We start from the raw sequence: 23042 nt of genomic DNA, 5'->3' as shown, positions 1-23042 counted from the left end.
ATCAAATTGCTTGCCTTTTCAATGAGGGGAGTAGGAAAGAAGAGAAAGAATTTGGAACTCAACATTTTAAAAAAAACTTGTAATTAAACAATATTTAATGAACAAAGAAAAAGGACATTGTGTCCATGGAGGGAATAAGAGGCAAATATCAAGATCCAAGATAATTCAGGAGAGAAGAAAATTAGAGTGGAATGGGATGGGATAAGATTGATATGTGTATGGGACAGGAAGGGAATAAAACAAAAATACATTGAATGTAATGCTGTCAAGGATATGATTTTATTTCATTTCCTTAGTTACTCAGCAACACCATCTTTTATGAAAGCAGAGTGCCTTTGTTCCCCTTTTTTTGTCAGTCTCATGATGAGCTGATAAAAACATTATGTTTTTTGGGCACCCTATTTGAGGTTGGTCAGGTCCCAGTTGGAGACTTTTCTTTTCTACCTTCTGCCTTATTATTTATTATCTTCACAACTATTTCTAGAGGATTCATGTTACCTTGTTTGTATTTTTTAAAAAGACTTCTGATGACCAGTGCTTTTACTCCAGTGAATCTCAAATGATGTGAATTTCAGACACATTGCATCCCATTGGAAAGGAGATTTGGAGGCATAGTGACTTCCAGTAGTTTTCCCTCAAATCTTCCCCAACCGATTGTGGTAAAGATCGCTTATGGTTCTTATCAGAACTATAACTAGGAATTTTTGTGCTTGTGTCAAATATCACAAACCATATCAAGAACCAGTGGTACAAAGTAACTCAAGACTGATGTTGGGAGAGCAAGAAATAGCAAAGAAGCAATCCAACTCAGCCTACAAATAGTAATTTCCTAATTCAACTATTTAATTCTTGATATCAATACAATGAACTTTTTTTCTTCTCCATGCTGCATCGACATGAACTGCAGAACTGCAAGTGCTGTTAGTACTCTCTAACTTCAGCATCTTGGGCATAGCTCTAGTTTCCCCACCCTGATTATACTTCTAGTTCCTATTATACTATAACTGTAAGCTTAGCTTTGGATAATGGTTATTTGTTATGGTGCAAATGTTACTGTCATGATTTAGTCAGGAGCAAAGAATAGCTCTTCATATTATTGCTCTTCAAACTTCTGATTGCTCTATATCAATGCAATTAATAGGTTTCCATCCTTTGATTCCTAGCTATTGATGTTTTAATGGTCCAACAAGAAGCAGTAGTATTATATCATCTTCTCCTCTCCCAAATACTTTATTGTCATTAATCAGTGGACTAGAAAGAAATCTTATTCTTACTGCAGCATAGACCTTTCCACAATCCTCTCAGCCTAGAAAACTATTTACTTCAAGTAACCAAACAAGTTAAACAGGAGTGGGAGGAACAGTGCCAAAGAGTACAAAATATGGGTGGTTCACTGAATCAAAAGATCCACAAGTGCTAACTGGACTGTGACTATAAAGGTTTCCTGCCCATCATTAGCAGTCACACATGGAAAATACCCATTAGGGTCAGAATATTTTATTATTTTAATTGTCAATTTCAAGTCTCATGATCTTTCCCCATCTACCTCTATGCAAAATATATTAATTCTGGAAGCACCAACTTATCCTTGTGAAAGCCTTCCTACTCAATTTTTATACTGTTAGAGTTTTTTTTAAGCTACATTTATGTGATGGAAATGGCCATTTAAAATAATCATGTGTAGAACATAACTTTTCATTAGCCATTCTTCAACATGAAAAGGTTTAGCTGTTGTAGTGCTCAGAATAATACATGGGTAGATAAATATGTAGGTTGGAACAAAAGGTAAGTTACCCTTGGATTTCATAGGAGTTTTCTTTTGTCCTTTTCCTAAGAGACACCCTACTGCTAGGAAATTTATATGTTAAAGGGCAAATAGTACAAGTAGGATTAGCTTTATCTTTTTTCTCATTTATAACCAAGTGGAAATTAAGTAGGTTGCTGGGTAGCTCCTTAAATAGTTTCTGAAATGTCCTTGTTGAAAAATAGGCAACTTGTAGGGCTCTCTGAGAGTTTGCATTATTGAGTATGCAAGGTCATATGGCTCCTTCCAAGGTAATATCTGGACATGATCTTCCACCTAGCAATATCTTTGAATTAGGTGAATCTAGGAGGGTTTGGAAAGGATGAAAGTATATTAGAAGACAAGACATTGATTCTTTCCCAAAATATTCCTCTGCTTCACTGAGCATTTAACTCATGTAATTTCCCCAGGCTTATCTAGTGAGGTAAAGAAAATATAATTTGGTCTGGTCTCCTATAAGCCAAGAGTTTCTTTGAATTTTTCAAAGAAAAGGAACAATCCAAGTACAAGGTGTGATTTTTATATTATTATGTTGGAATGTGCTGCAATATACTTGCAGATGGAAAGACATTGAAGGCAAAACTCATGCCCTTGCTATTATTACCACTTAACATTTGTTGGGCAGCAGCTGTGCAGAATAGAAAAGGAGACGGGCTTTAGTGTTTGGTTCAATATGGTAATAGAGTCCTTGCTAAGAACATGTGCAATGTTATGGTTCAAATGGTGTGCAGATGGTATGAGAAAATATAATTAACCCTAATTGTAATGTGAATTATACTATAATATTACTAATAGAGAATTTCCTTTCAAATCTTCAACAAACATATAGAGCTATGTAAATAAAACTCAATAGATGTAAATTCAGAGGCATGCAAAAGAAAATAGAATGAAAGGGAAAAGAATGAAGATCTATTTAAACCCTATTTATGCACTTTTACAATAGAAGGATGACTCCTACAAAAGGCATGTTTCTAGAGAAGTAATCCTCAATTAGAAGCCTTTAAAAATGTTTTCTTTTATACACTTTATAATGAACAAGTATTCAAAACATTAAGTAGATTATTAAGTGAAATTTCTCAGATTTAGCAATGTTGAACCAAATTAACCTTTGACTTTTCTTCTCTCCCTCTCCCTCTTCCTTTCTTCTCTCCTCTCCTTCTCTCCTTCTCTCCTTTCCTTCTTTCCTTCTTTCCTTCCTTCCTTCTTTCCTTCCTTCTTTCCTTCCTTCTTTCCTTCCTTCCTTCCTTCCTTCCTTCCTTCCTTTCTTTCTTCCAGTCATTTCCACTGTTTTATTCCCTTCCCCCTTTTCTCCCTTCCTTATATCAGAGGCATAACTGTTAATTCCTGTCATTAAGAAAAGCAGCATGAAACAATTTAGTTGGGGTAGTGGTGACAGAGAACTTGGTTAGAGATGGGTGGTGGTATGACAGGAAGGAATTCTCCTATTTTCCACTGTAGTGGAAAGGACATGTGCCATCTAGTTACTTCCCATTTATATTAGTTATTCTTGTCAACTAAGCACACCCCAGTTTTAGCTCTGGTAAATAGGCAGTTTTGGTTCTGTTAATTTTTATCACTTCATCTAGACCTTTCTACATTTTATAGTTAAAAATACACACACACACACACACACACACATATATATATATATATAAATACTATTGTAATCTCAGTGAAAGTTGTATTTGAAACAGATTTGAAACAGGGGTTATACTTACATGGTCCATAATATAAGAAGGGGGTGAGGGAGATGATGGGGTGTGGTATGGTAACCCCCTGGATGATGAACAAGAGCCAATACTTCTCCACAACCACCCCTCCTTACTAGGGAAACAAAATGGGGGGTTCTGAAAAATGGGGTTCCCTCTGATGGTCGTGCCAGGGCTGGGTAGATAGAGGAAAGGGAATTCTATATTAAGGGAAATAAGTGGGACCCTAACAAGTTGTTCATGCCGGGCAGTACCCACAGAAGCCTCCCCCATCCCCAGCTGGGTCAGGTTTCAAAATGGATGATTGCTTTCTTCCTCCTACCACCCACACGTTCTGTCTCCCTTCCAACTCAAATACTTAGATCTGATTAAACTTCAACTCAACAGGGTTTATTCAGGGAAGAATTAATTAAGAGATGAATGATGAGGGTGTCAGGGAAAGGGGGTGTAGGTGATTCCCTGAAATCCCTTTTATCAGTCCCTTACTGGGTAGGGTAATAATAGATATTCTTCTGTATTCACCCAATTCCAGTTTCTCTGACCCAAGTCCCAAGTAAAACTCCTATACTATTTATTACCCTAATAATAATTATCTTAAAATTATTACTAACTAAAGAGGGAATGTAGTAAGGCAATGTTCAAGGCAAAGTTTGTGAGCCCCCAGGGGCTGGCTCCCCCCCCTTTTGCCCCCCAGAAGTCCAGACCCCCTTGGCAAAAAGTGAAGAAATGGATGTTCAAGTTCTCCACTGGGTTAAGGAATTGAAGGAGATCAAATAGCAGGGTTAGTCTTCACTGAAGTCTCAGGAAAACTCTTCAGATTAGCTTTGAAGGTGCTACAGCCCCAAAATCCAACTCCTTCAGGGGCTTTGCCCTAAGCTTGAGAGAGATCCGTTGGTTCTCCTCCCAGAAGTTTTTGCACTCTGGCCAACTGTCACTCTTTTTGGGTCACTTCTGTGTTCCATCTGTCAGTTCCAAAATGTAGGCTTGCTTAAACTCTTGCAATATCTTATCTAGTTTCTTACAATAGTTATAATTTTTGATGTATTATCATATTTACATTAAATGCTCAAGCAAAAAATAAGTCTAGAATTCATTCAACATTTTCCAATTGCTATAAGTATTAGTTGTCTCTACATTTTTAGCCATTATAAAAGCAACTGTGAATGTTATTGTGAGAGATCCTTTTTATGGTTTGAGAAGGATAAAGTCTTAGCAATCACTGTTTAAAAAATGATTAGTTTATTATTCTTATTATAAATTTACTTAACAAACTTTTAGAAAGATGTAAGTCAAAATATGAGTTCTTCCCCGGCAGTAGATTTTTTATTTTATTTTATTTTTTCCTCAATTACATGAAAAAAACAATTTTTTATCTTTCCTTTTTTTAAAGTTTTAGCCAAATTCTCATTTTCCCTCCCCTCTCCCATCCCCAAGACAGAACGAAATCCAATATAGATTTTGCATATGTAATAATGTAAAACATCTTTCCATATTAGTTATTTTGTGAAAGAGAACTTAAAACAAAGAAAATAAATGAAGAAATAAAATGAAATATAGTATGTTTTGGTCTGTATTCAGACTCTATCAGTTCTTTATTTGGTTTTTCATCATGAGTCCTTGAGGATTTTCTTGGATCATTACATTGCCAAGAATAGTTAAATCATTCATAAATATCCATAATATAATATTGCCATTGCCATGTACAATGTTCTGGTTCTGCTCACTTCACTTTGCATTAGTTCATGTAGGTCTTTCCAGATTTTTCTTAAATTATCCCTCTCAAAATTTCTTATAACATGGTTGTATTCCATTACAATTATATATCACATCTTGCTCAGCCATTCCCCAATCGATGGGCATCCTCTCAATTGCCAATTTTTTGCTACCACAAAAAAAGCTATAGGGTCTTTTGCAAAGGATGGGTTTAGTAAATCCTTATGGAATTGAATTGATATCTTTCTTTCTTTTTTTAAATCCTTACCTTCTGTCTTAGTACTAAGAATTGGTTCCACTTACCCAGGATCATACAAATAGGAAGTGTCTAGATATGAACCCAGGACCTCTCATCTCCAGGCCTGGCTTTTTATCCACTGAGCTACACCCTTCTCCATCCCAATTAAATTGATTTCAATATCAATCAACAAGCATTTTAAAAATAACTATAGGGGGCAGCTGGGTAGCTCAGTGGACTGAGAGTCAGGTCTAGAGATGGGAGATCCTGGGTTCAAATCTGGCCTCAGACACTTCCTAGCTGTGTGACCCTGGGCAAGTCACTTGACCCCCCAATGCCTAGCCCTTACCACACTTCTGCCTTAGAACCAATACACAGTATTGATTCTAAGATGGAAGGTAAGGGTTTATTTAAAAAATAAAAATGAACAAAAAACTATATGTCAGGCACTAGTGCTAGTTACTAGCGATACAAATTTAAAATGAAGCAGCCAAGGCATTTACATTCTAACAGGACAATCAATGTTATATATGCACACACACATATACATATACATATATTATGTATATAAACATTTTATATATACTATATATTATGTTTAAACACATGTACACATATATGTAAATATGTATATATTTATATATGTGAAAATAATAAGTACAAGACCTAAGGGAACAAAAAGCTGTTGAGGGTTCAGGAAAGACTTCCTGTAGAAGGTGTGACTTGAGTTATATTTTAAATAAACAGAGGGACTCAAATAAGTGAGAATAAGTGAGGAGGGAATTCATTCCAGGCAAGGGAGATGGCCAGTGTATGCCATCAACAGAAGTCAAAGGTCAAACATTATTATAGATTTTTGGTGGAGTCAGCCTGTACTTATTCCAAAGGGCCAATTGTTAAATTTTCAGTGTGAGCATTGACACCCAAGAAATTAATAAATGCTACAAATCAGAGTTTGATTTATTGTCTCACTGATTGTCTAGACATTATAAAATGATGAAGAAAATATTAATAATGCAAATTACACTTTAGAAGTATATCATGCCTTTTTACAGAGCTGGTTATTAAATATTTACCAATACATCTCTAGTTGGAAGAGATCTTAGGATTCATCTAATTCAACTGCTTCATATTATAGTCATGAGTAAACTAAGGTTCCAAGAGAAATTGCACAGAGTTACAAAGATTAGCAAATGACATAGCTAGTATCGGAATGTCGGCACTATAACTCCAAATAGAACACTTTTCTTCTGTAGCATTCTATTTATGCTCTTTTTATTATACAACATTCCCAGGGACAGGAAATCCACAAGGTGCCCAGCTAAGAAAGCTTTAAATATACAACCTAGAAAGAGGTTTTGATGTATTATGTATACATGTATACTATGATATTGTATTTATGTGTCTGCCTGAGGCAATTGCTTCTTGCTTTTTAGTTGATAAGCTGAGGGAAGGAAAATCACTAGGAAAATGAAATTTTAAAGAATATACATGTATATGAATATATATGTATATATATATGTATGTGTGTGTGTGTGTATTTTGATATAATGCCATGCCATCAATATATAGCAGTCAAATTTAGTCCAGACTCTACAAATAATAAAGAACTAAACCTAGATTTAAGAAGGATCAGGAGGTCAGATGAGATTATTTTGGGTAAATTGAATAGTGCTTTCAAGGATTCTTAGTGACACAAAACCATGTATTTTTAACACTAATTTTCTCCTGTTAATGATGGAAGGTTGATTTATATTGGTGAAGGAGTTCCCATACATGGACTTGTCCACAATGACAAATTAAGAGATTCTTCACATATTCTCCTAATGATGACATATGGCTGTGTATCAAGAAACACCATGATTTCAGAAAAATAAAAATTGTTGATGATTCAGAGGATCTGGTGGATATAAAAATATTATAATAATCAAAAAGAAACCCTTTTGTATTTAGGGTAGATCATCCATGGAGTATTTACTGAGACTTGGAGAAGAATTGCCTAAGATTAGAAAGTGCTGAGGATTATGAACTTCATCAATGGAAGGACTGTGGTTTACCTTGGTGCAGAGAATGTAGCTTGCTCTGTGATTTGCACTCTTGGAGGAAATGTGTTCTGCAGTGGAATCTGAACCCTTGGAGGGATTATGGTCTGCACTGGTGGAGGAAGTGTGGCCTCCTGTGGGAGCTGCTCCCATGAGAGCATTGATTCTTTCAAGTATCTAAATAGCTTAAGAGAACAATCTTTATCCTTCCACACCAAAGTGATTCCTAGAGAGAAGAAGGCAGAAACACATTCATGCTAAACACCATACATCATTCTTTCAATTTTGACAAAGGTGCACAATGTGTAAAATTAGGCTATTATAGCCAAGGATTAGGATGGATTTTAGCTGTGGTAGAGATTATTTCATCACACCTTTCAAATAATTGCAAAGCTATTCTATCTACATATATTCTAAGCCTTTCTAATTCAATTAAATTCAGCTTACTTCTGTTCTATTTAAGGTGTGTTTGAGTTCCTAAAGTGTACCTAGCCCTCTGCTATACTCTTCAACAAATAATAGAAGGAAATTGTAAAATCTGGTTTGTTTCTAAATTGAAGAGATTATCTATCTAGTGGGACAATTAGCTAACAATATGAGGTAGTGTAATAATAGATTGGACAGGCATGTTGAAGTCAAGATGATGGACAGTTACCTGCTTAGAATGTGGAATGAACCCAGTCTGGCAGGAGCTTGGCAGGTGCCAAGGGCAGTTAAGGCTTGGGTATAAAAGTCAGGATTTTGAATTCACAGAGACCTCAGAATTTAGATATTGGGTTGAAGGGTGGTTTGGGTAGGCCTTAAGTGAGCTTTATTCAACCATCAACTAGCAACCAACTACAAATCTACTTCATCAGTCTCTGTTCCTGAATTTCACTATCAAGAAGAACAACAACACCTTATTCAGCAGAGTAACCTTGATTTTAGGTTGGGTCTGTCTGCCAACCAGGCTGTTATCTATCAAACCTGATAAGGAGTATTTCCAAAGATGATCAATAATATCATTAGCTTTAACTAGTTAAGGACTTCCTATTCCCTTTCTCCCAGTCATTATCCTGCTCCTCCTTCCCTAAGTCTATTAGTAATAAATCTTCTTAAACTTACATCAGATTTGTTTCTGTGAATCTGTGTATCCAGATCCATAGTGGATATGGAACAGGGTTAATGGTAAAAGTTAAATCCTATGTGGGATACTTAAGATATGATAGCAAACCCAAAAGGATCACCCACTGCAGTAGATGTTGTCTGAACACGTTGAATCTGCTAACCCAAACTCCAGATGATAACAGTATCCCAGGACTACCAGCCAGGCAATGAATCTGCTGTTAGAATTGTACAATTATTTGCTCCCAACTGAAGCACTGTGCCTTTGGATAATGCTTAAGATTAACTGCGTATTGATCAATATTTCTGCAAGATGTAATACTCCTCTTTCCTCAAATTATCCCAGGATATGATTCACTAGAGCCCTAGGATTCTTGATGAAGTTCAAATCTGATGTAAGTTTAAGAATATTTATTACTAATAGACTTAGGGAAGGATAATGACTAGGAGCAAGGGAATAGGAAGTCTGTAACTAATTAAAGCTAATGATATTATTGATCATCTTTGGAAATACTCCTTATCAGGTTTGATAGATAACAGTCTGATTGGGCCAGATAGACCCAACCTAAAATCAAGGTTACTCTGCTGAATAAGGTGTTGTTATTCTTCTTGATAGTGAAATTTAGGAACAGAGATTGATGAAGTAGATTTGCTAGTTGATAGTTTAATAAAGTTCACCTAAGGCCTACCCAAACCACCCTTCAACCCAATATCTCAATTCTGAGATCCCTATGAGTTCAAAGTCCTGACTTTTATACCCGAGCCTTAACTGCCCTTGGCAGGTAACTGTCCATCATCTTGACTTCAACATGGCTGTCCAATATATTATTACAGTAGTAAGTAACTATATACCAAAATTAGTGCATACATAATAGGTTCAGTAGGAGATCAGAGAAGAATGAGACCAATGCAGGTTAAAGTAGTTGGGGATGGTATCATGGAGTAGATGAGCCTTGATCTAGTGAAAGAATGAGTGATTCGATGAACGAAGATAAGATAAGAGGGCAACCCAGGTAGGGAAATTACTAAAATAAAGAAAAACGAAAGAAGTATAGGATATTCAGAAGACATGGAGCATATTAATCTTACTAGAGTGTTAGCTTCATAATAGAAAGTAGTAAAAGAAAGCTTGCAGAAATTGAAAGGTGGAATTTGGTCATGGAATAGGCTGGGGAGCATGGATTTCAGGAAACTACTTGTATCCATATTAGCAACTAAAGCATTGTTGTTATTGTTGACAACCCATTAGCTGGAATTTAGGAGTATTCTAGATAATACTGGGTAACTTGGTCAAGGTAGGAGAACAACTAGCAAGAATATGTGTGTGTGTGTGTGTGTGTGTGTGAGAGAGAGAGAGAGAGAGGCAGAGAGAGAGAGAGAGAGAGAGAGAGAGAGAGAATGATCTCATCCTTCTGTTTCCTAATGCATAATAGTTTGCAGTCAAACAGGATATTGGGTGTGGGGATGACAAGAAAAAAAGGTTGGGGGGAGGGAGACAAATAAACATTGGGTAGGGAATTATTAAACAGGAAAATAAAGGATCACTAACTGGTGATCAGTGCAGGGAAATCAGCAGCAGAATGGGTGGGGCATATATCCAGTTTATTCATATAATCCCTGAGTTTGTGAAAAGTTACTATCGTATGGATGTGTTCCAAAGTATAAGTGAGGAGGAGTCTAATGAATATCCAGACTAAAGAGAATTCTCATGGATATGAGAAAACCATCAAAGAAAATAAATTTATATATCTTTTGTGCATGGGAAATGAGGTTGAATTTTGGTATACAAAAGCCTTCCTACCTTATCATTGAATTAAGTTATGATGGAGGAAATTTTATTCGAACTAACAATCCCAGGTTCTGATACCACTGGTGTCTAAATGAGAAGAGGAATGTGTATGTAGCAAGGACCAAGGGAATGGAAGGTCACAAATCTCTTGATCCAAATTCTCAGTTACCTTTTTCTCTTGCTCTGTTTTTGCATAACACAGAATCCAATGTAGTCATAACAAAAAAGTTATTCTATCATGTAGGATTGATTTATTATAAAGGAAATGACAATCAAAAGTTGTATAGGCTTATAACTTAAGATGGATAATGAGGAAGCAGAAAAGGATAATAAAATAATGAATTTTAGAACTGGAAGAAATTAGTGATCAGCTTCCCCCACTTTTACAGATGAAGAAAATGAGGCCCTTTGAAGTGAAATGACTCATTCAAGACCATACAATTAATTACTAGTAGAGTCTGGGTTAGAACCTTAGCCTCCTGATTGCTGGCCCAATAGACTGCAGTAATTTCCAAATAGGTGTTCAGATATACTAGAGTAAAGTGAAGTCTATTTACTCCTAGGGAACCTTTTGATGAGCTGTTGGATGAATACAGTTTGGAAATCATTGGTATAGGGTTGCATTTCTCAAGACTTTTTGAGTTGGTAGTAGGCCTCCTTCCAGTTATTGTGTAAGATTAGCATCTTGGCACCTTTTTAATACCACTTCTGATTCTTGAGAAAGGACTAAAGCAACTGTAAATGTGTAGGAAGAGTGAATCAACAGTTCTAACTTTGTAATTTAAATTCTGAACCAGAACAAGGGACAAACACAAGACAGAGAAATAAAGGGTTCTAGGACTTGGGAATGTAAAAACTCTTGATAATTCCACACTTTTTCAAGTCTTCAAGTACAACAAAATAAGTCTATGTGTATAGCTGGGAATCAAAAAACATTCAAGGTTTAAAGTAGAGACAAGAGAAGAAATGAAAAAAATTCCTTTTCATTTCATCACTTTAAGTTTAACCCATAACTGAATTCATTAACCTGAACTCTCTTAACTTCCCCATTTCTGTTTAAGGTACCACCATTTTTCAGGGTCTCAGGTCCATAACCTCAGCATGCCTTGGAATGCTCCTCTCTCTTACTCAAGGCATCCAGTCAAATCTTGCCCTTAATAGTTCTCATATACAACTCATTTCCATCCACAGTGCTACTCCTAATTCAGGCCTTCTACTAGTTCAAGTCCCTCTAGTGCAAATCTGACCATGTTATTCCTCTACTCAACAAACACCAATGGCTTTCTATTGCCTCTAGGATAAAACACAAATTCCTAAACTATCTGGCCTTAATCTATCTTTCTAGCCATAATAGTTATTTTTTCCCTGCCTCTACTCCTGATTGATCACTCTGTGATCCAAATTGGTCTTCTCTCAGTTCCTCACTCATGATTTGCACTGGCAATCCCCCATGCCTGAAATGCACTCCCTCATCACCTCAGTCTCATAGAGTCTTTCTCTTTAAGATAAGCTCAAGCTCTATATTCTGCCCAAAACCTTTCTTGACTTTCCCAGCTTATAGTGTCCTCCTTCCCAAAGTAATGTATATTTAACATATATATTATAATGTGTATATATGTACATATACTTTATATTGTAGTAATATTTTCATATGTTCTTCTTGTCTTCCCCATTAGAACATAAACATTGCAAGTAGAGATTGTTTCATTCTTTGTTCTTATATTCCAGAACCTAGCACAATGCCTGGCATATAACAAATTCTTGTTGAATATTCAAGAAAGTAAAAAGGAAAAAAAACAAGGAGAGAAAAAGTTTCTCTACTACCTTATAGGAAGAAAAGATCAGGTAATTCATCTTTGGCTGGCATGGAGTGGGAGAAATTTAATTTGCCTAGATCTTTATAGGCCATCATCCAAATATACCTTTGGCATATGTTGGCTAATTGGCAAAATTCCACCTCAAACACATGTGCCTTAGTGTAACCAGGTAAGTAATCATGTTTGTAGCAGATGGCATAGTGTAATTTCTATTTCAGGTATTTGTTGAATTGTCAGTGTTCTTTTACTCTATACATGTAGCCTATTATCAAAGTTTATTGCAGTTCCCATTACATCTCATAAATCTGTCTCTTCCTTTTGAGCCTAACAGTAGCCACCTTTTTTCAATTCTTCTTGTTCTCTTAACTGAGCAACTTATTCAAGTCAATATGTATTTATAGGATGTCTCTTGTGTGCCCATCACTATGTTTGATCTGGAAAATAAGAAAATAAAATAAAATGTAGAACCTAGCTAAAATCTAATTGAGAAGACAAGACTCACATACATGAAACAATTGAAAAGCTATTCCAAGACACTATGCAAGCAAGTGTAAGATAATGTGTCCAGATGTGAAGTTTGATAAGGTATAAGTGTAAAAAGCACAAGATTGGGAATTGGAACAAACATCTGAATTCAAACACTAGATGTGATGGTATTTGCTATGGGATCATGGACAAATTACTTAACCTTTCTGAGTTATTATTTGTCTTGCTTATAAGAAATAAGAAAAATAATATTTGGAGTATTGCAAGAGTATATATTATTGAAATAAAATTATTTTGTAAATGGCAAACTGCAAAGCAGTTTACAATATTATATCTATATGTAAATATAAATGTATGTTTGTGTATATATTGGGATCAATATCCATTCAAAACCAAATCTCTTAAGCCATCTCTAATATTTCTTTTACCATCCCAACCAGGAGACTTAGTTCAAAGCAAAAGATAATTAAGCAGGATAGCAAAATAAACGACTATTTGCACATCAGATCAGTTAAGCTCTCACATAGATCACCATGCTATTAGTGAGAAAGGAAACATGCATAGTAAGGCAATTTGTATGAATAAGGCACAGAGTGCATGTATACCCTGGCCAGGAATAGAATGTAGCCATAGCAACTCATGTTGCTAGGACAGCATTTACACTGGCACATCTCTGGCTCACATTTTTCATATTTAGCTATTTACTATCTTGCAGAATTACAGAATCTGATATTTGTATGTCATTGGAAATTAAATCATTTTTTCCATTGCTGCTCTATTTGCTTGTATCTCTACTGAACTGCTCTTTTGAGTTTCCATGGGTGCCACCCTTGGTTCTTTGATGAATTATAACTACTTTGCAGGTTTTCTTCATAGAGATGGGGTCAAAAATGTCCCTCTAGTTTTTAGTCACAGTAACTACTTCAGTTCTTTTGTGATTCAAACCTATGTTCACAGCCAACCCAGAAACTATCTTGAGAAGTTTTTAGATACTGAATGTATTGTTTGAACTCCTTTTCATTTACCTTGGCTACCACTCTTTGAATTCAGTTTATTCTTTGAGTTAGGATATAAATATTCTTTTCAATTCCCATCATGCCAGTCAATGCACTGTTTCATCTAAATCACCCCTAAGGAGCTTCACTTAGCAGGATTTGGGGATAGGAACAAGGAAGTATTAGTGACAAAGTAGCTATGTAGCTATTCTTTCTTCATATAAATATGAGTTCTTAAGGGCTTCACAAAGCCAAACTTTGTCATCTAATTTCTTACTTTAGCTCTTCCCCTTTATTTTACTCCAGGAAATAGAAGTTACTTTAATTTCCAAGGAAAAGGCTAAAGCTGGTGCTTTGTAATGGACTCTGACAGTTCCAAAAGCTCTTTTCACCCCCATTGTTATAAAAGCTACTAAAATCTAAAAACCTTACAGATAATCATGAAGTATAATTGAAATAGCTGTACAATTTGATGAATTTGTAATACAAATCAGTAGCTCTACTTAGGAAGGGTCTACTTCACTTTTTGGGGGCAGTTTATTATTGGCATTGTGTTTAGGCTGCTATTTAGTAGGCTTACAGCATAATGCCTACCTTGGACTAATTTAATCAGCACCGCTACTGTTTCCTTGCTGAGTTATACCTATTAATGACTCTCCCAGTGATTAAACCTATATAAGAGTTAGGCATGGTCCATGAAGCAAATAGAAAAGTGTATTTCAATCAAAGCTTAAAACATTGATTGACAGGTTATAAGGAAAAGATGACTATGTTTAGCAATTTTTAAAAATTAATCTATCAGTTCACAAGATTTATTTTTTATTTATCTGAAAATATATAATTATTAGAGAAGTAGGAGAATGGGAAGTAAAGGTAAGCGAATATTGAGGGTATTAGATTTTGTGTTTAATTGTATCTTATATGAGTCCTTCTGTCCTCCATCCCATACCCCCTTCTAGTCAGTACAGTAAATTTTATCAGAAAATTGCATAAGAAAACCTAGAAGTCATGTACAAACTGTCCCAAAGATGAAAGCAGTATAATTTACAACTTGTGTCATATATTAACTAAAATTTACATCCTAGTAATATGTGCTTAATCAAGGAAAGCCATCTAGGCACTGTTTGTCCAGGTTTCTGGCCTAAGATATGTAAATTCCAAACAAAATCCAGACTTCCACAGCTCCAGACCAATAAAACATCAAAAAGGTGCTAATAACTTTGGGATAATGTCTTTTTAAGTTTTACAGATAACTTTGAGATGATTTGTATATGTTAATGAATATACCCCAAGATGGCACATATGGGAGTTGGCCTATTAAAAAGAAAATCTTATAAAAGTGGGACCTCAAATTCTTGCCACTTAACATTTTTCTCTCTCCACTAGGTTCTTGCTGCCTAGTTCTCTCAATTCTAATCCATGGGTACATAATGATGTTCTCTGCTTCTCTCCCTCCCGTATTTATGAGGTTTTTATGGCATGGTTCAGTATATAGTGTTTATATACATACATACATACATACATACATACATACATACATATATACATACATACATACATACATACATATATATATATAATGAATGAGAGAGAATTCTGACAGTAGAAGAACAGGAACAGGGTGGAGAAAATAGCTTATGTATTTCCTCTGCAATGAAAATACCAGTGTATCAAAGGGAGTGTGTCATGTTACCTAGTTGGTCTTAAAAATAAGCTAGTCAACAGAGATTCATTAACTGGTGTCCCTTGTCTTTGCTCTTGAAAAGTATCCTCTTGAAAATAGCTTTTATGGTCAATATTTATGAATACAATATGAGTGGGTGCAACTCCAGAATTCATCGATTAATAACCTCTTTTTTTTTTAAATTTTAAACATTTATTAATATTCATTTTTAACATGGTTACATGATTCATGCTCGATTAATAACCTCTTGGAAATGGTACTTCTTTTGTAAGGTTTTTTTGTGACAGTTTCTGGGAGACTGACTTTAGAAGAAATGGAACCTAGTCAGAGTTAAAAGTTTAGCCTTCTTTTTGGGAGATGTGGATATTCTAGACTTAAGCACTAGACTTAAGCTGGTCAAATGACCACTATTGCTGATCAATGTTGCTATGCTGGTATAGATGATGGTTAGAGAGATAATATAAGTGGCCCCTCAGAGTCCTTCTCTTATGACAGTCATGAAGCAAGTAATTCCTGTTGAGTAACTCCTTGGGGGATTTTGGTTTTTTTTTGCCTTAGCTTCTTCCTCATGAAGAGGAGTCTAAATAATGAAAAGTCAGTTATTGATACTTTTGCACAGCAAAAGGCATTGCTAAAACTTTAGGGATACCCTGTTTAAAGAAAACTAGGAGCTACTAATCCTTATTAGATGGTTAATGTTAGAAACTTGGAATGAAATTTGGGTTAAGATGAAAGTGTGGGCAGAAATCAGAAATACATTCTTTCCTAGCAGAGGTGGAAATAACAAACACTTTGTAATGATATTCCCAGCCCAATTCAAGCTGATAAGAAGGAAAGATTAATGATCTAATGTAAATCCGAAGACCCTGAATGTAATAGAATAGTATGACCTAGGATGGAGATACTTTACTGTGTGTCCTGCATGGATTCCCTTTTTGGGTTCCATATTAATATTTACATGGGAATCTCCCCCTTTTTAATATACCCATAGTAATAGTTTCCTGTCCCAACATCTCTCTCCAAAAGTACCTGTGGATAAAGATTTATACTAGAGAATAGGGGGCAGCTAGGTAGCTCAGTGGATTGAGAGTCAGGCCTAGAGATGGGAGGTCCTAGGTTCAAATCCAGCCTCAGACACTTCCCAGCTGTGTGATCCTGGGCAAGTCACTTGACCCCCATTGCCTACCCTTACCATTCTTCCACCTATGAGCCAATACACAGAAGTTAAGGGTTTAAAAAAAATAAAAATAAAAAATATACTAGAGACTACCCCGTATTGCTTTTGCCTCAACTTGTGGTAACCTTTAGGTACTCCTGCTCTCAGCCTTGAAGAGGGGACCTTCATTGTCTCTATCTCCATTCACCCGCATATTACACTCCATATATGTGCATATTCACACATATTTTATGTATATGCTTATTTATGCAAAGGATCTATATAATTTGAGAGCTCCCTTTACCAATGCACACTGAATAGATAAGTCCTAAGGAGTTGTTTGCACCATACATATGTTGTAATTTTCTTAGGATTATAGAGCTAGGAAATGTAAGTAGTAGAATGTGAGCCTAGGTTGTTTTAACTCCAAGCCCAGCACACTAGGCAAACTTCTTCTACATATGCATACATTATACATATATATATAATATACCTATGGATAGTTTGTTTATATATCTATATATAATGTATGTTACATTTGGCCCATAAAGACAATGGAAGTCCTATCCCAACCCCACTTTCGCTGGCAAGTCAGGTACTTAAAGGATGACTACATCTACTCCTCAGGGTTCTAGGAGTAATCCTGAGGGATTGGAGTAATTCTTCTACTAATATATTTGCTCAGAGACCCTATCTAGTGGGTGTTCTAGCCAATATAATAGCTTAGTACCAGTAAATAGCTCCTCACTATCATCAATAGCAGTGATTAGTGCCATAATTTAAATGCTTGCTTTCTCAATATGAATTAACTGACATCAATTTGCTTTTATAAAGCGACATTTACTGAAAAGATATAGCATCACCAAAAGGCATACCCCCCTCCAAAAAAAAATCTTCAGACTAAACAAAACAAAATAAAAAAAGGCAAAATCTCTTGTTAATACTTTGTTCTTTGGATATAAATGGGACCAAACTTCAAGTGGCAGGTAGAAATATTCAGCTCCCCACTAAATTTACTTTGTGGTACAGTAGAACCAGTGAACATATTTTCTTTGTTTTCAGTATACAATATTCTCAACTGTGGAACTGATACATTGCCTCAGGGTCAGCCACTGGACCCTTAGGGTCACTCTTCCAACCAGTGGAATTTCACAAGGTCATTATATCTCAGATACTCATTCACCTAAGATTGGGAAAGAAGAAATATAAGGATATAACAAGTAGCAATATGCATTTAAGATCAAGACAGGGAGAGTAGGCTGTTGGTGCTACCTCTCTCTCCATTGGGAAGCTTACAGTAATTTGTTCTTTGCTCACAAAGAGGGCAAGAGAAATATTTGGCCTGTTTCTGCCTTTTATACGTATGAGCGCTCATTTATGTCTCATCATCTTTCTAATCAAGACCTTTCTTCACCAAGCTATGAGCAGACAGGAAACAATCACAAAATAATCATACAAACTCTGAGGGCAACACAGCCCTTACCATTGACTAGTACCCTGTTACATAAGAAAATACAAATTCTGAACACTGATAATCTCCCTAACAAGTATAGTTGCATAAAGTTATATAAAATAAATTATCTTAAGAGGTCCTGGGTTTCCCTTACTTATCATCTCTCCATAATTTTTATGGAAGGAAAAAAATCCCATTTTCACTGATAAGAGCTTTCTGGTCTTTTAAATAAATAATGTTAATAACTTGGAGTTGCTATAGAGGGAATTCTTATTCAGGTACAAGTTGGGCTAGATGGACTCTGGGTTTCTTCCAAATTTGAGGTCCATGATTTAGTGGAATCAAATGAAAAATGGTCTAATTTCTCAACCTGTATTACAACTTCCTTATTTTTTGCTGAAAATATTAATTTGTCCCTTTGATACCATTTACTGATTGGTAAAGTTATACTCCAACTATATTTTCTATTTTCCTAATTCATAAATTTTTTTCCCTTTGTCTTCAATAACCTAAAAAACTCCATTGTTTCACTGATTCGCTCTTTTAAAATAAGTCATAAGCCTGCCTCTTGACCTGGAGAATATGCTGAAGTTGTAAGAATTCTCAAGTAGGGATTATGAAAACCTTTGCTTTATCTTCTCTGCATCTACAAGTCCCATAGTTTGCTACTACCTGCTTTAGGTCTTATTCAAGTTACTATTATGGTCCCTTGTAAAAATAACAAAAAAAAAACTTTTCAAAGTTGAAAAAGCAGTCTGTATGTTATCAAAAATTTTTGCTGAGTTTATCTTTAAAAAATTTACCTGGCCAGATTATACATTATATTATATTATATATTATATTATATTATATATTAAGATATAATATGTGTTATATCTTAATAATTCAAAAACTGACTATTTAAGAAATGCCAGGTCAATATACATCATGGGCTTAAATCAAGATGATACTAGTATTTTTCATCTCTTGTAGGAGGAAAAAACCTCATCTATTTTGTTGCTACACACAACTTTCGGTGATTAATTCTGGCTACTACATGGTTACTTTGACTTTTGACTATGTACTGCCAAAACAAGCTTACTACTTTGACTTTTGAACTATATGTAATTTCCTAGGAGATTAGGTGAGAATTTACTTGTCTCTACCACCTTCTTTTCCCAAATCCTCCCTCCACCTCTCCTTCTCCCCTTATTCTCTTCCTCATTCCCCCATCATCAGGACCAATCCATGACTTCTTTCTCTAAAATCCTGGCAATGGTGATTATCTGCACCACCCTCTATTTCTTCATCTTACCTCCCCAACCAGATGATAAATTATACTGACTGTACTTTTAGCACCATGTGGAAATTGAGGTTATGTATAGCAATGCCTTTACCCAGTACTATAAGTTAGCAATTAAATGCTCTGATTTTTTCAAATGTATTAGTGTTCTTTCCTTATTATGACTATGAAATCCTTGAAAGAAAATGTCATTTTAATCCTCTTTTGTATGCCCCATAATAACTAGTACAAAAATATATGCACAGTAAGTCTCAGAAAATATGTTGATTTTTTTAGTCCTTCTTTTCAGACATAGTGTCAATTCTAAGTCAGAAGAGTGGTAAGGGCTAGGAGTTGGGTTCCCAGAGTCCAAGGACAGATTTGAACTCAGGTCCTCTTGACTCAAAGCCTGGGGCTGTATTGACTGAGCCAACTAGCTGCCCCTGTAAGCACTGATTTTCTTTTTTTTTTATTTTGGATATTTTCCCCTAGTTACACATTTCATGTTCTTTCCCTCTCCCCCAAACTCCCCTAACCCCCCTTAGCGACGCACAATTCCACTGGGTTCTACATGTATCATTGATTAAGACCTAATCCCATATCATTGATAGTTGGACTAGAGTAATCGTTTAGCGTCTACATCTCCAATAATATCCTCATCAGTCCATGTGTTCAAGCAGTTGTTTTTCTTCTGTGTTTCTCCTCCCACAGTTCTTCCTCTGAATGTGGCTGGTTTTCTTTCTCATAAGTCCCTCATCCTTGCTCTGGATTCTTGCATTGCTACTAGTAGAGAAGTCCGTTATGTTCGATTGTGCCACAGTGTATCAGTCTCTGTGTACAATGTTCTCCTGGATCTGCGCCTTTCACTCTGCATCAATTCTTGGAGGTCATTTCAGTTCACATGGAATTCCTCCAGTTCTTTATTTCTTTGAGCACAATAGTATTCCATCACCAACAGATACCACAATTTGTTCAGCCATTCCCCAATTGAAGGATATTCCCTCATTTTCCAATTTTTTGCCACCACAAAGAGCACTGCTATAAATATTTTTGTAGAAGTCTTTTTCCTTATTATCTCTTTGAGGCATAAATCAAGCAGTGCTATGACTGGATCAAAAGGCAAATAGTCTTTTAAAGCCCTTTGGGCATAGTTCCAAATTGCCATTCAGAATGGTTGGATCAATTCACAATTCCACCAGCAATGCATTAATGTCACAATTTTGCCACATCCCCTTCAATATTCATTACTCTCCCCTACTGTCATTTTAGCCAATTTGCTAGGTGTGAGGTGATACCTCAGAGTTGTTTTGATTTGCATTTCTCTAATTATGAGAGATTTAGAACCATTTCTCATGTGCTTATTGATAGTTTTGATTTCTTTATCTGAAAATTACCTATTCATGTCCCTTGCCCATTTATCAATTGCGGGATGGTGTAAGCACTGCTTTTCAAAGAAATAGGGAACCACTAAAGATTTTTGAATGGAGGAGTATGATAACAACAAATATTTTTATGAAGATTTCTTATAACTATATACAAAATGAATTGAAATAGAGGAAGAATAAAGGTAGGGAGAACAGTAAGGAAACTATTAGGTGAACTAGGACAAGTCATTTAGTCTCTGTAAAATGAGGGGCTTGGACTAGATGACCTTTAAAATCTCTTCTGTTTTAAAATATATGATCCCATTATTCTACAATGGAATCCCAGGCATGAAGTTACAAGAACCTAATTTAGGGTAGAACAGTAGAAAGGCCAGGATGAAAAGTATAAAAGAAATTGAAATGACAATCATGGTGACTGATTAAGTTTGAAGAGTGAAGGTTATAGGGAAGGTTAAAAAAATGCCAAGATGTTAAGCTTATATGGGGAAGCATAGTGACATTGACAAAAATGGAGTTTTTACAAGGAGAGGTAGTTTGTGAGGTTTGATTTTGAATGTGAATTTGAAGTGACAGCAGGATATCAAATTGAAAATGTTCACTAGACAAAGATTTGGTATCTGTGTGTTTAAGTAAGCAATGTAGTTACCATAAAGAGTGACCACAATGAAAGAAAAAGAATAACAGTTGAGACAGGATACAAAATCCAAGAGAGGTGATGGTTTTAAAACCAGTGGATACTATTGTCTATATACAAATGCCCAAAGTTTAGACAAAGGAAAGAGGAACTATAAATCCTAACATGTGGAGAAATTTTACCTCAAAAGCATCAATGTGATTTTGTAGGATGAAACCTGTGAGTAGAATGTGTTTTGAGGGGATATATATATTTTAATCATTATAGATAGGCTAGGTAAAAGGTGATATAGTAGAAACTAACAGTATATCAGGAAAATATTACAGAAACATTCGACTTATATTTTAGCAAAACATTTGGCAACATATATCATGATATGATTGTGGGGAACTTAAGAAGATGTAGCCAAGAGGGTAATACATTTAGATGGATTCTAAACTGGCTAAATAACAAAAGATTCATTAATGGTTTATTATCAGCTTAGTAGGGGTTATCCAGTGGAGTACCCCAGAAATTGCTGCTTGGCTCTGTGCCATATAACACTTTTTTATAATTGACTTGAATGAAGACATAGATGTGATACTTATCAAACTGATAATTGACATAAAGGCAGGAAGGATGGCCAACACACTGGAAAAAGATCAGTCTAAAAATGTGATCAATTTAGCAGGGTTTCTTAACCTAGAATTTGTTGATAGATTTCAGGATCTCTATGATATTGAATGGGGAAAAAGTTATATTTTTATTTTCACTGACTTCTATCTCAAACTTAGCATTTTCTTTGATTATTTAAAAAATATTATCTTGAGGAGTCTATAGAATTCACCAAACTGTCAAAGAGTTCATGGCACACAGAAACTATATTTGGATTATGCTTTATGTGCAGACAGACCTGCTACCAGCTTCATGCAGGTGTGTTTGGGCTCTCTAGATATCTATGATATTTAGTTTATCTAAGGTTCTATTTCATCTCCTTAGCATCTTCCTAATTAAAGTCCCCTGCTATTATTATTTTGTTATATATTTCCATTTGTATCTCACTTTTTTTCCTTTAAAAATTTGGATGGTATAACTCTTGGTGCATACAGGTTCACTATTGATAATGCTTCATTATCCATAGTATCCTCCAACATAATATAGTTAGCCTATTGATCCCTTCCAATTATATCCATTTTTAGTTCCAACTCTGCCAGAGATCATGACTGCTACTGCTGCCTTCTCTGGATCAGCTGAGATAGAGTATATTCTGCTCCAGCCTATCACCTTCACTCTATGTATGCCTCTCCTTTTCAGTGTGTTTTCTATAAACCACATTGTGTTATAAATAAAGGAGAGGGTAAACTGGATACTACCACTCTTAATTGGGTGACAGTAGTTCAGCTATGTGGCTAGTGCAAGATCACCCTGAGTCTTGCCACCTAGCTAGCTGTTGTAACACCTCCCTCCTTTATAACAGTGCCCAGGCAGGATCCTTCAGGTCAGTGGATGGGTATCCCTTTCAGGTCCCACTTGGGGTTGCTTAATGGTGGATATTGGGCTCTATTAGCCTTAGACATGTTTATCTGACTGAGTTTGCTCCCTTCCCAGAGAAGTGATGAAACAACCACTCTAGGAAGGTACTTGAAGAGTTTTATATACATTTGGCAAGGAAGGAATGTTTAGGAAATGGGAAGAGGAATAGGAAACCCTAAACTAATCTTTGATAATATTAATCCTTCAGGACTGTAGGCAGGTGAGTGATTCTGGCTTATTATTAGCTCCTCTGGCTCAGC

Source organism: Gracilinanus agilis, chromosome 3 (genome assembly GCF_016433145.1).
Source record: "Gracilinanus agilis isolate LMUSP501 chromosome 3, AgileGrace, whole genome shotgun sequence".
Classification (NCBI taxonomy): Eukaryota; Metazoa; Chordata; class Mammalia; order Didelphimorphia; family Didelphidae; genus Gracilinanus; species Gracilinanus agilis.
Note: the sequence above shows the minus strand (reverse complement) of the source record.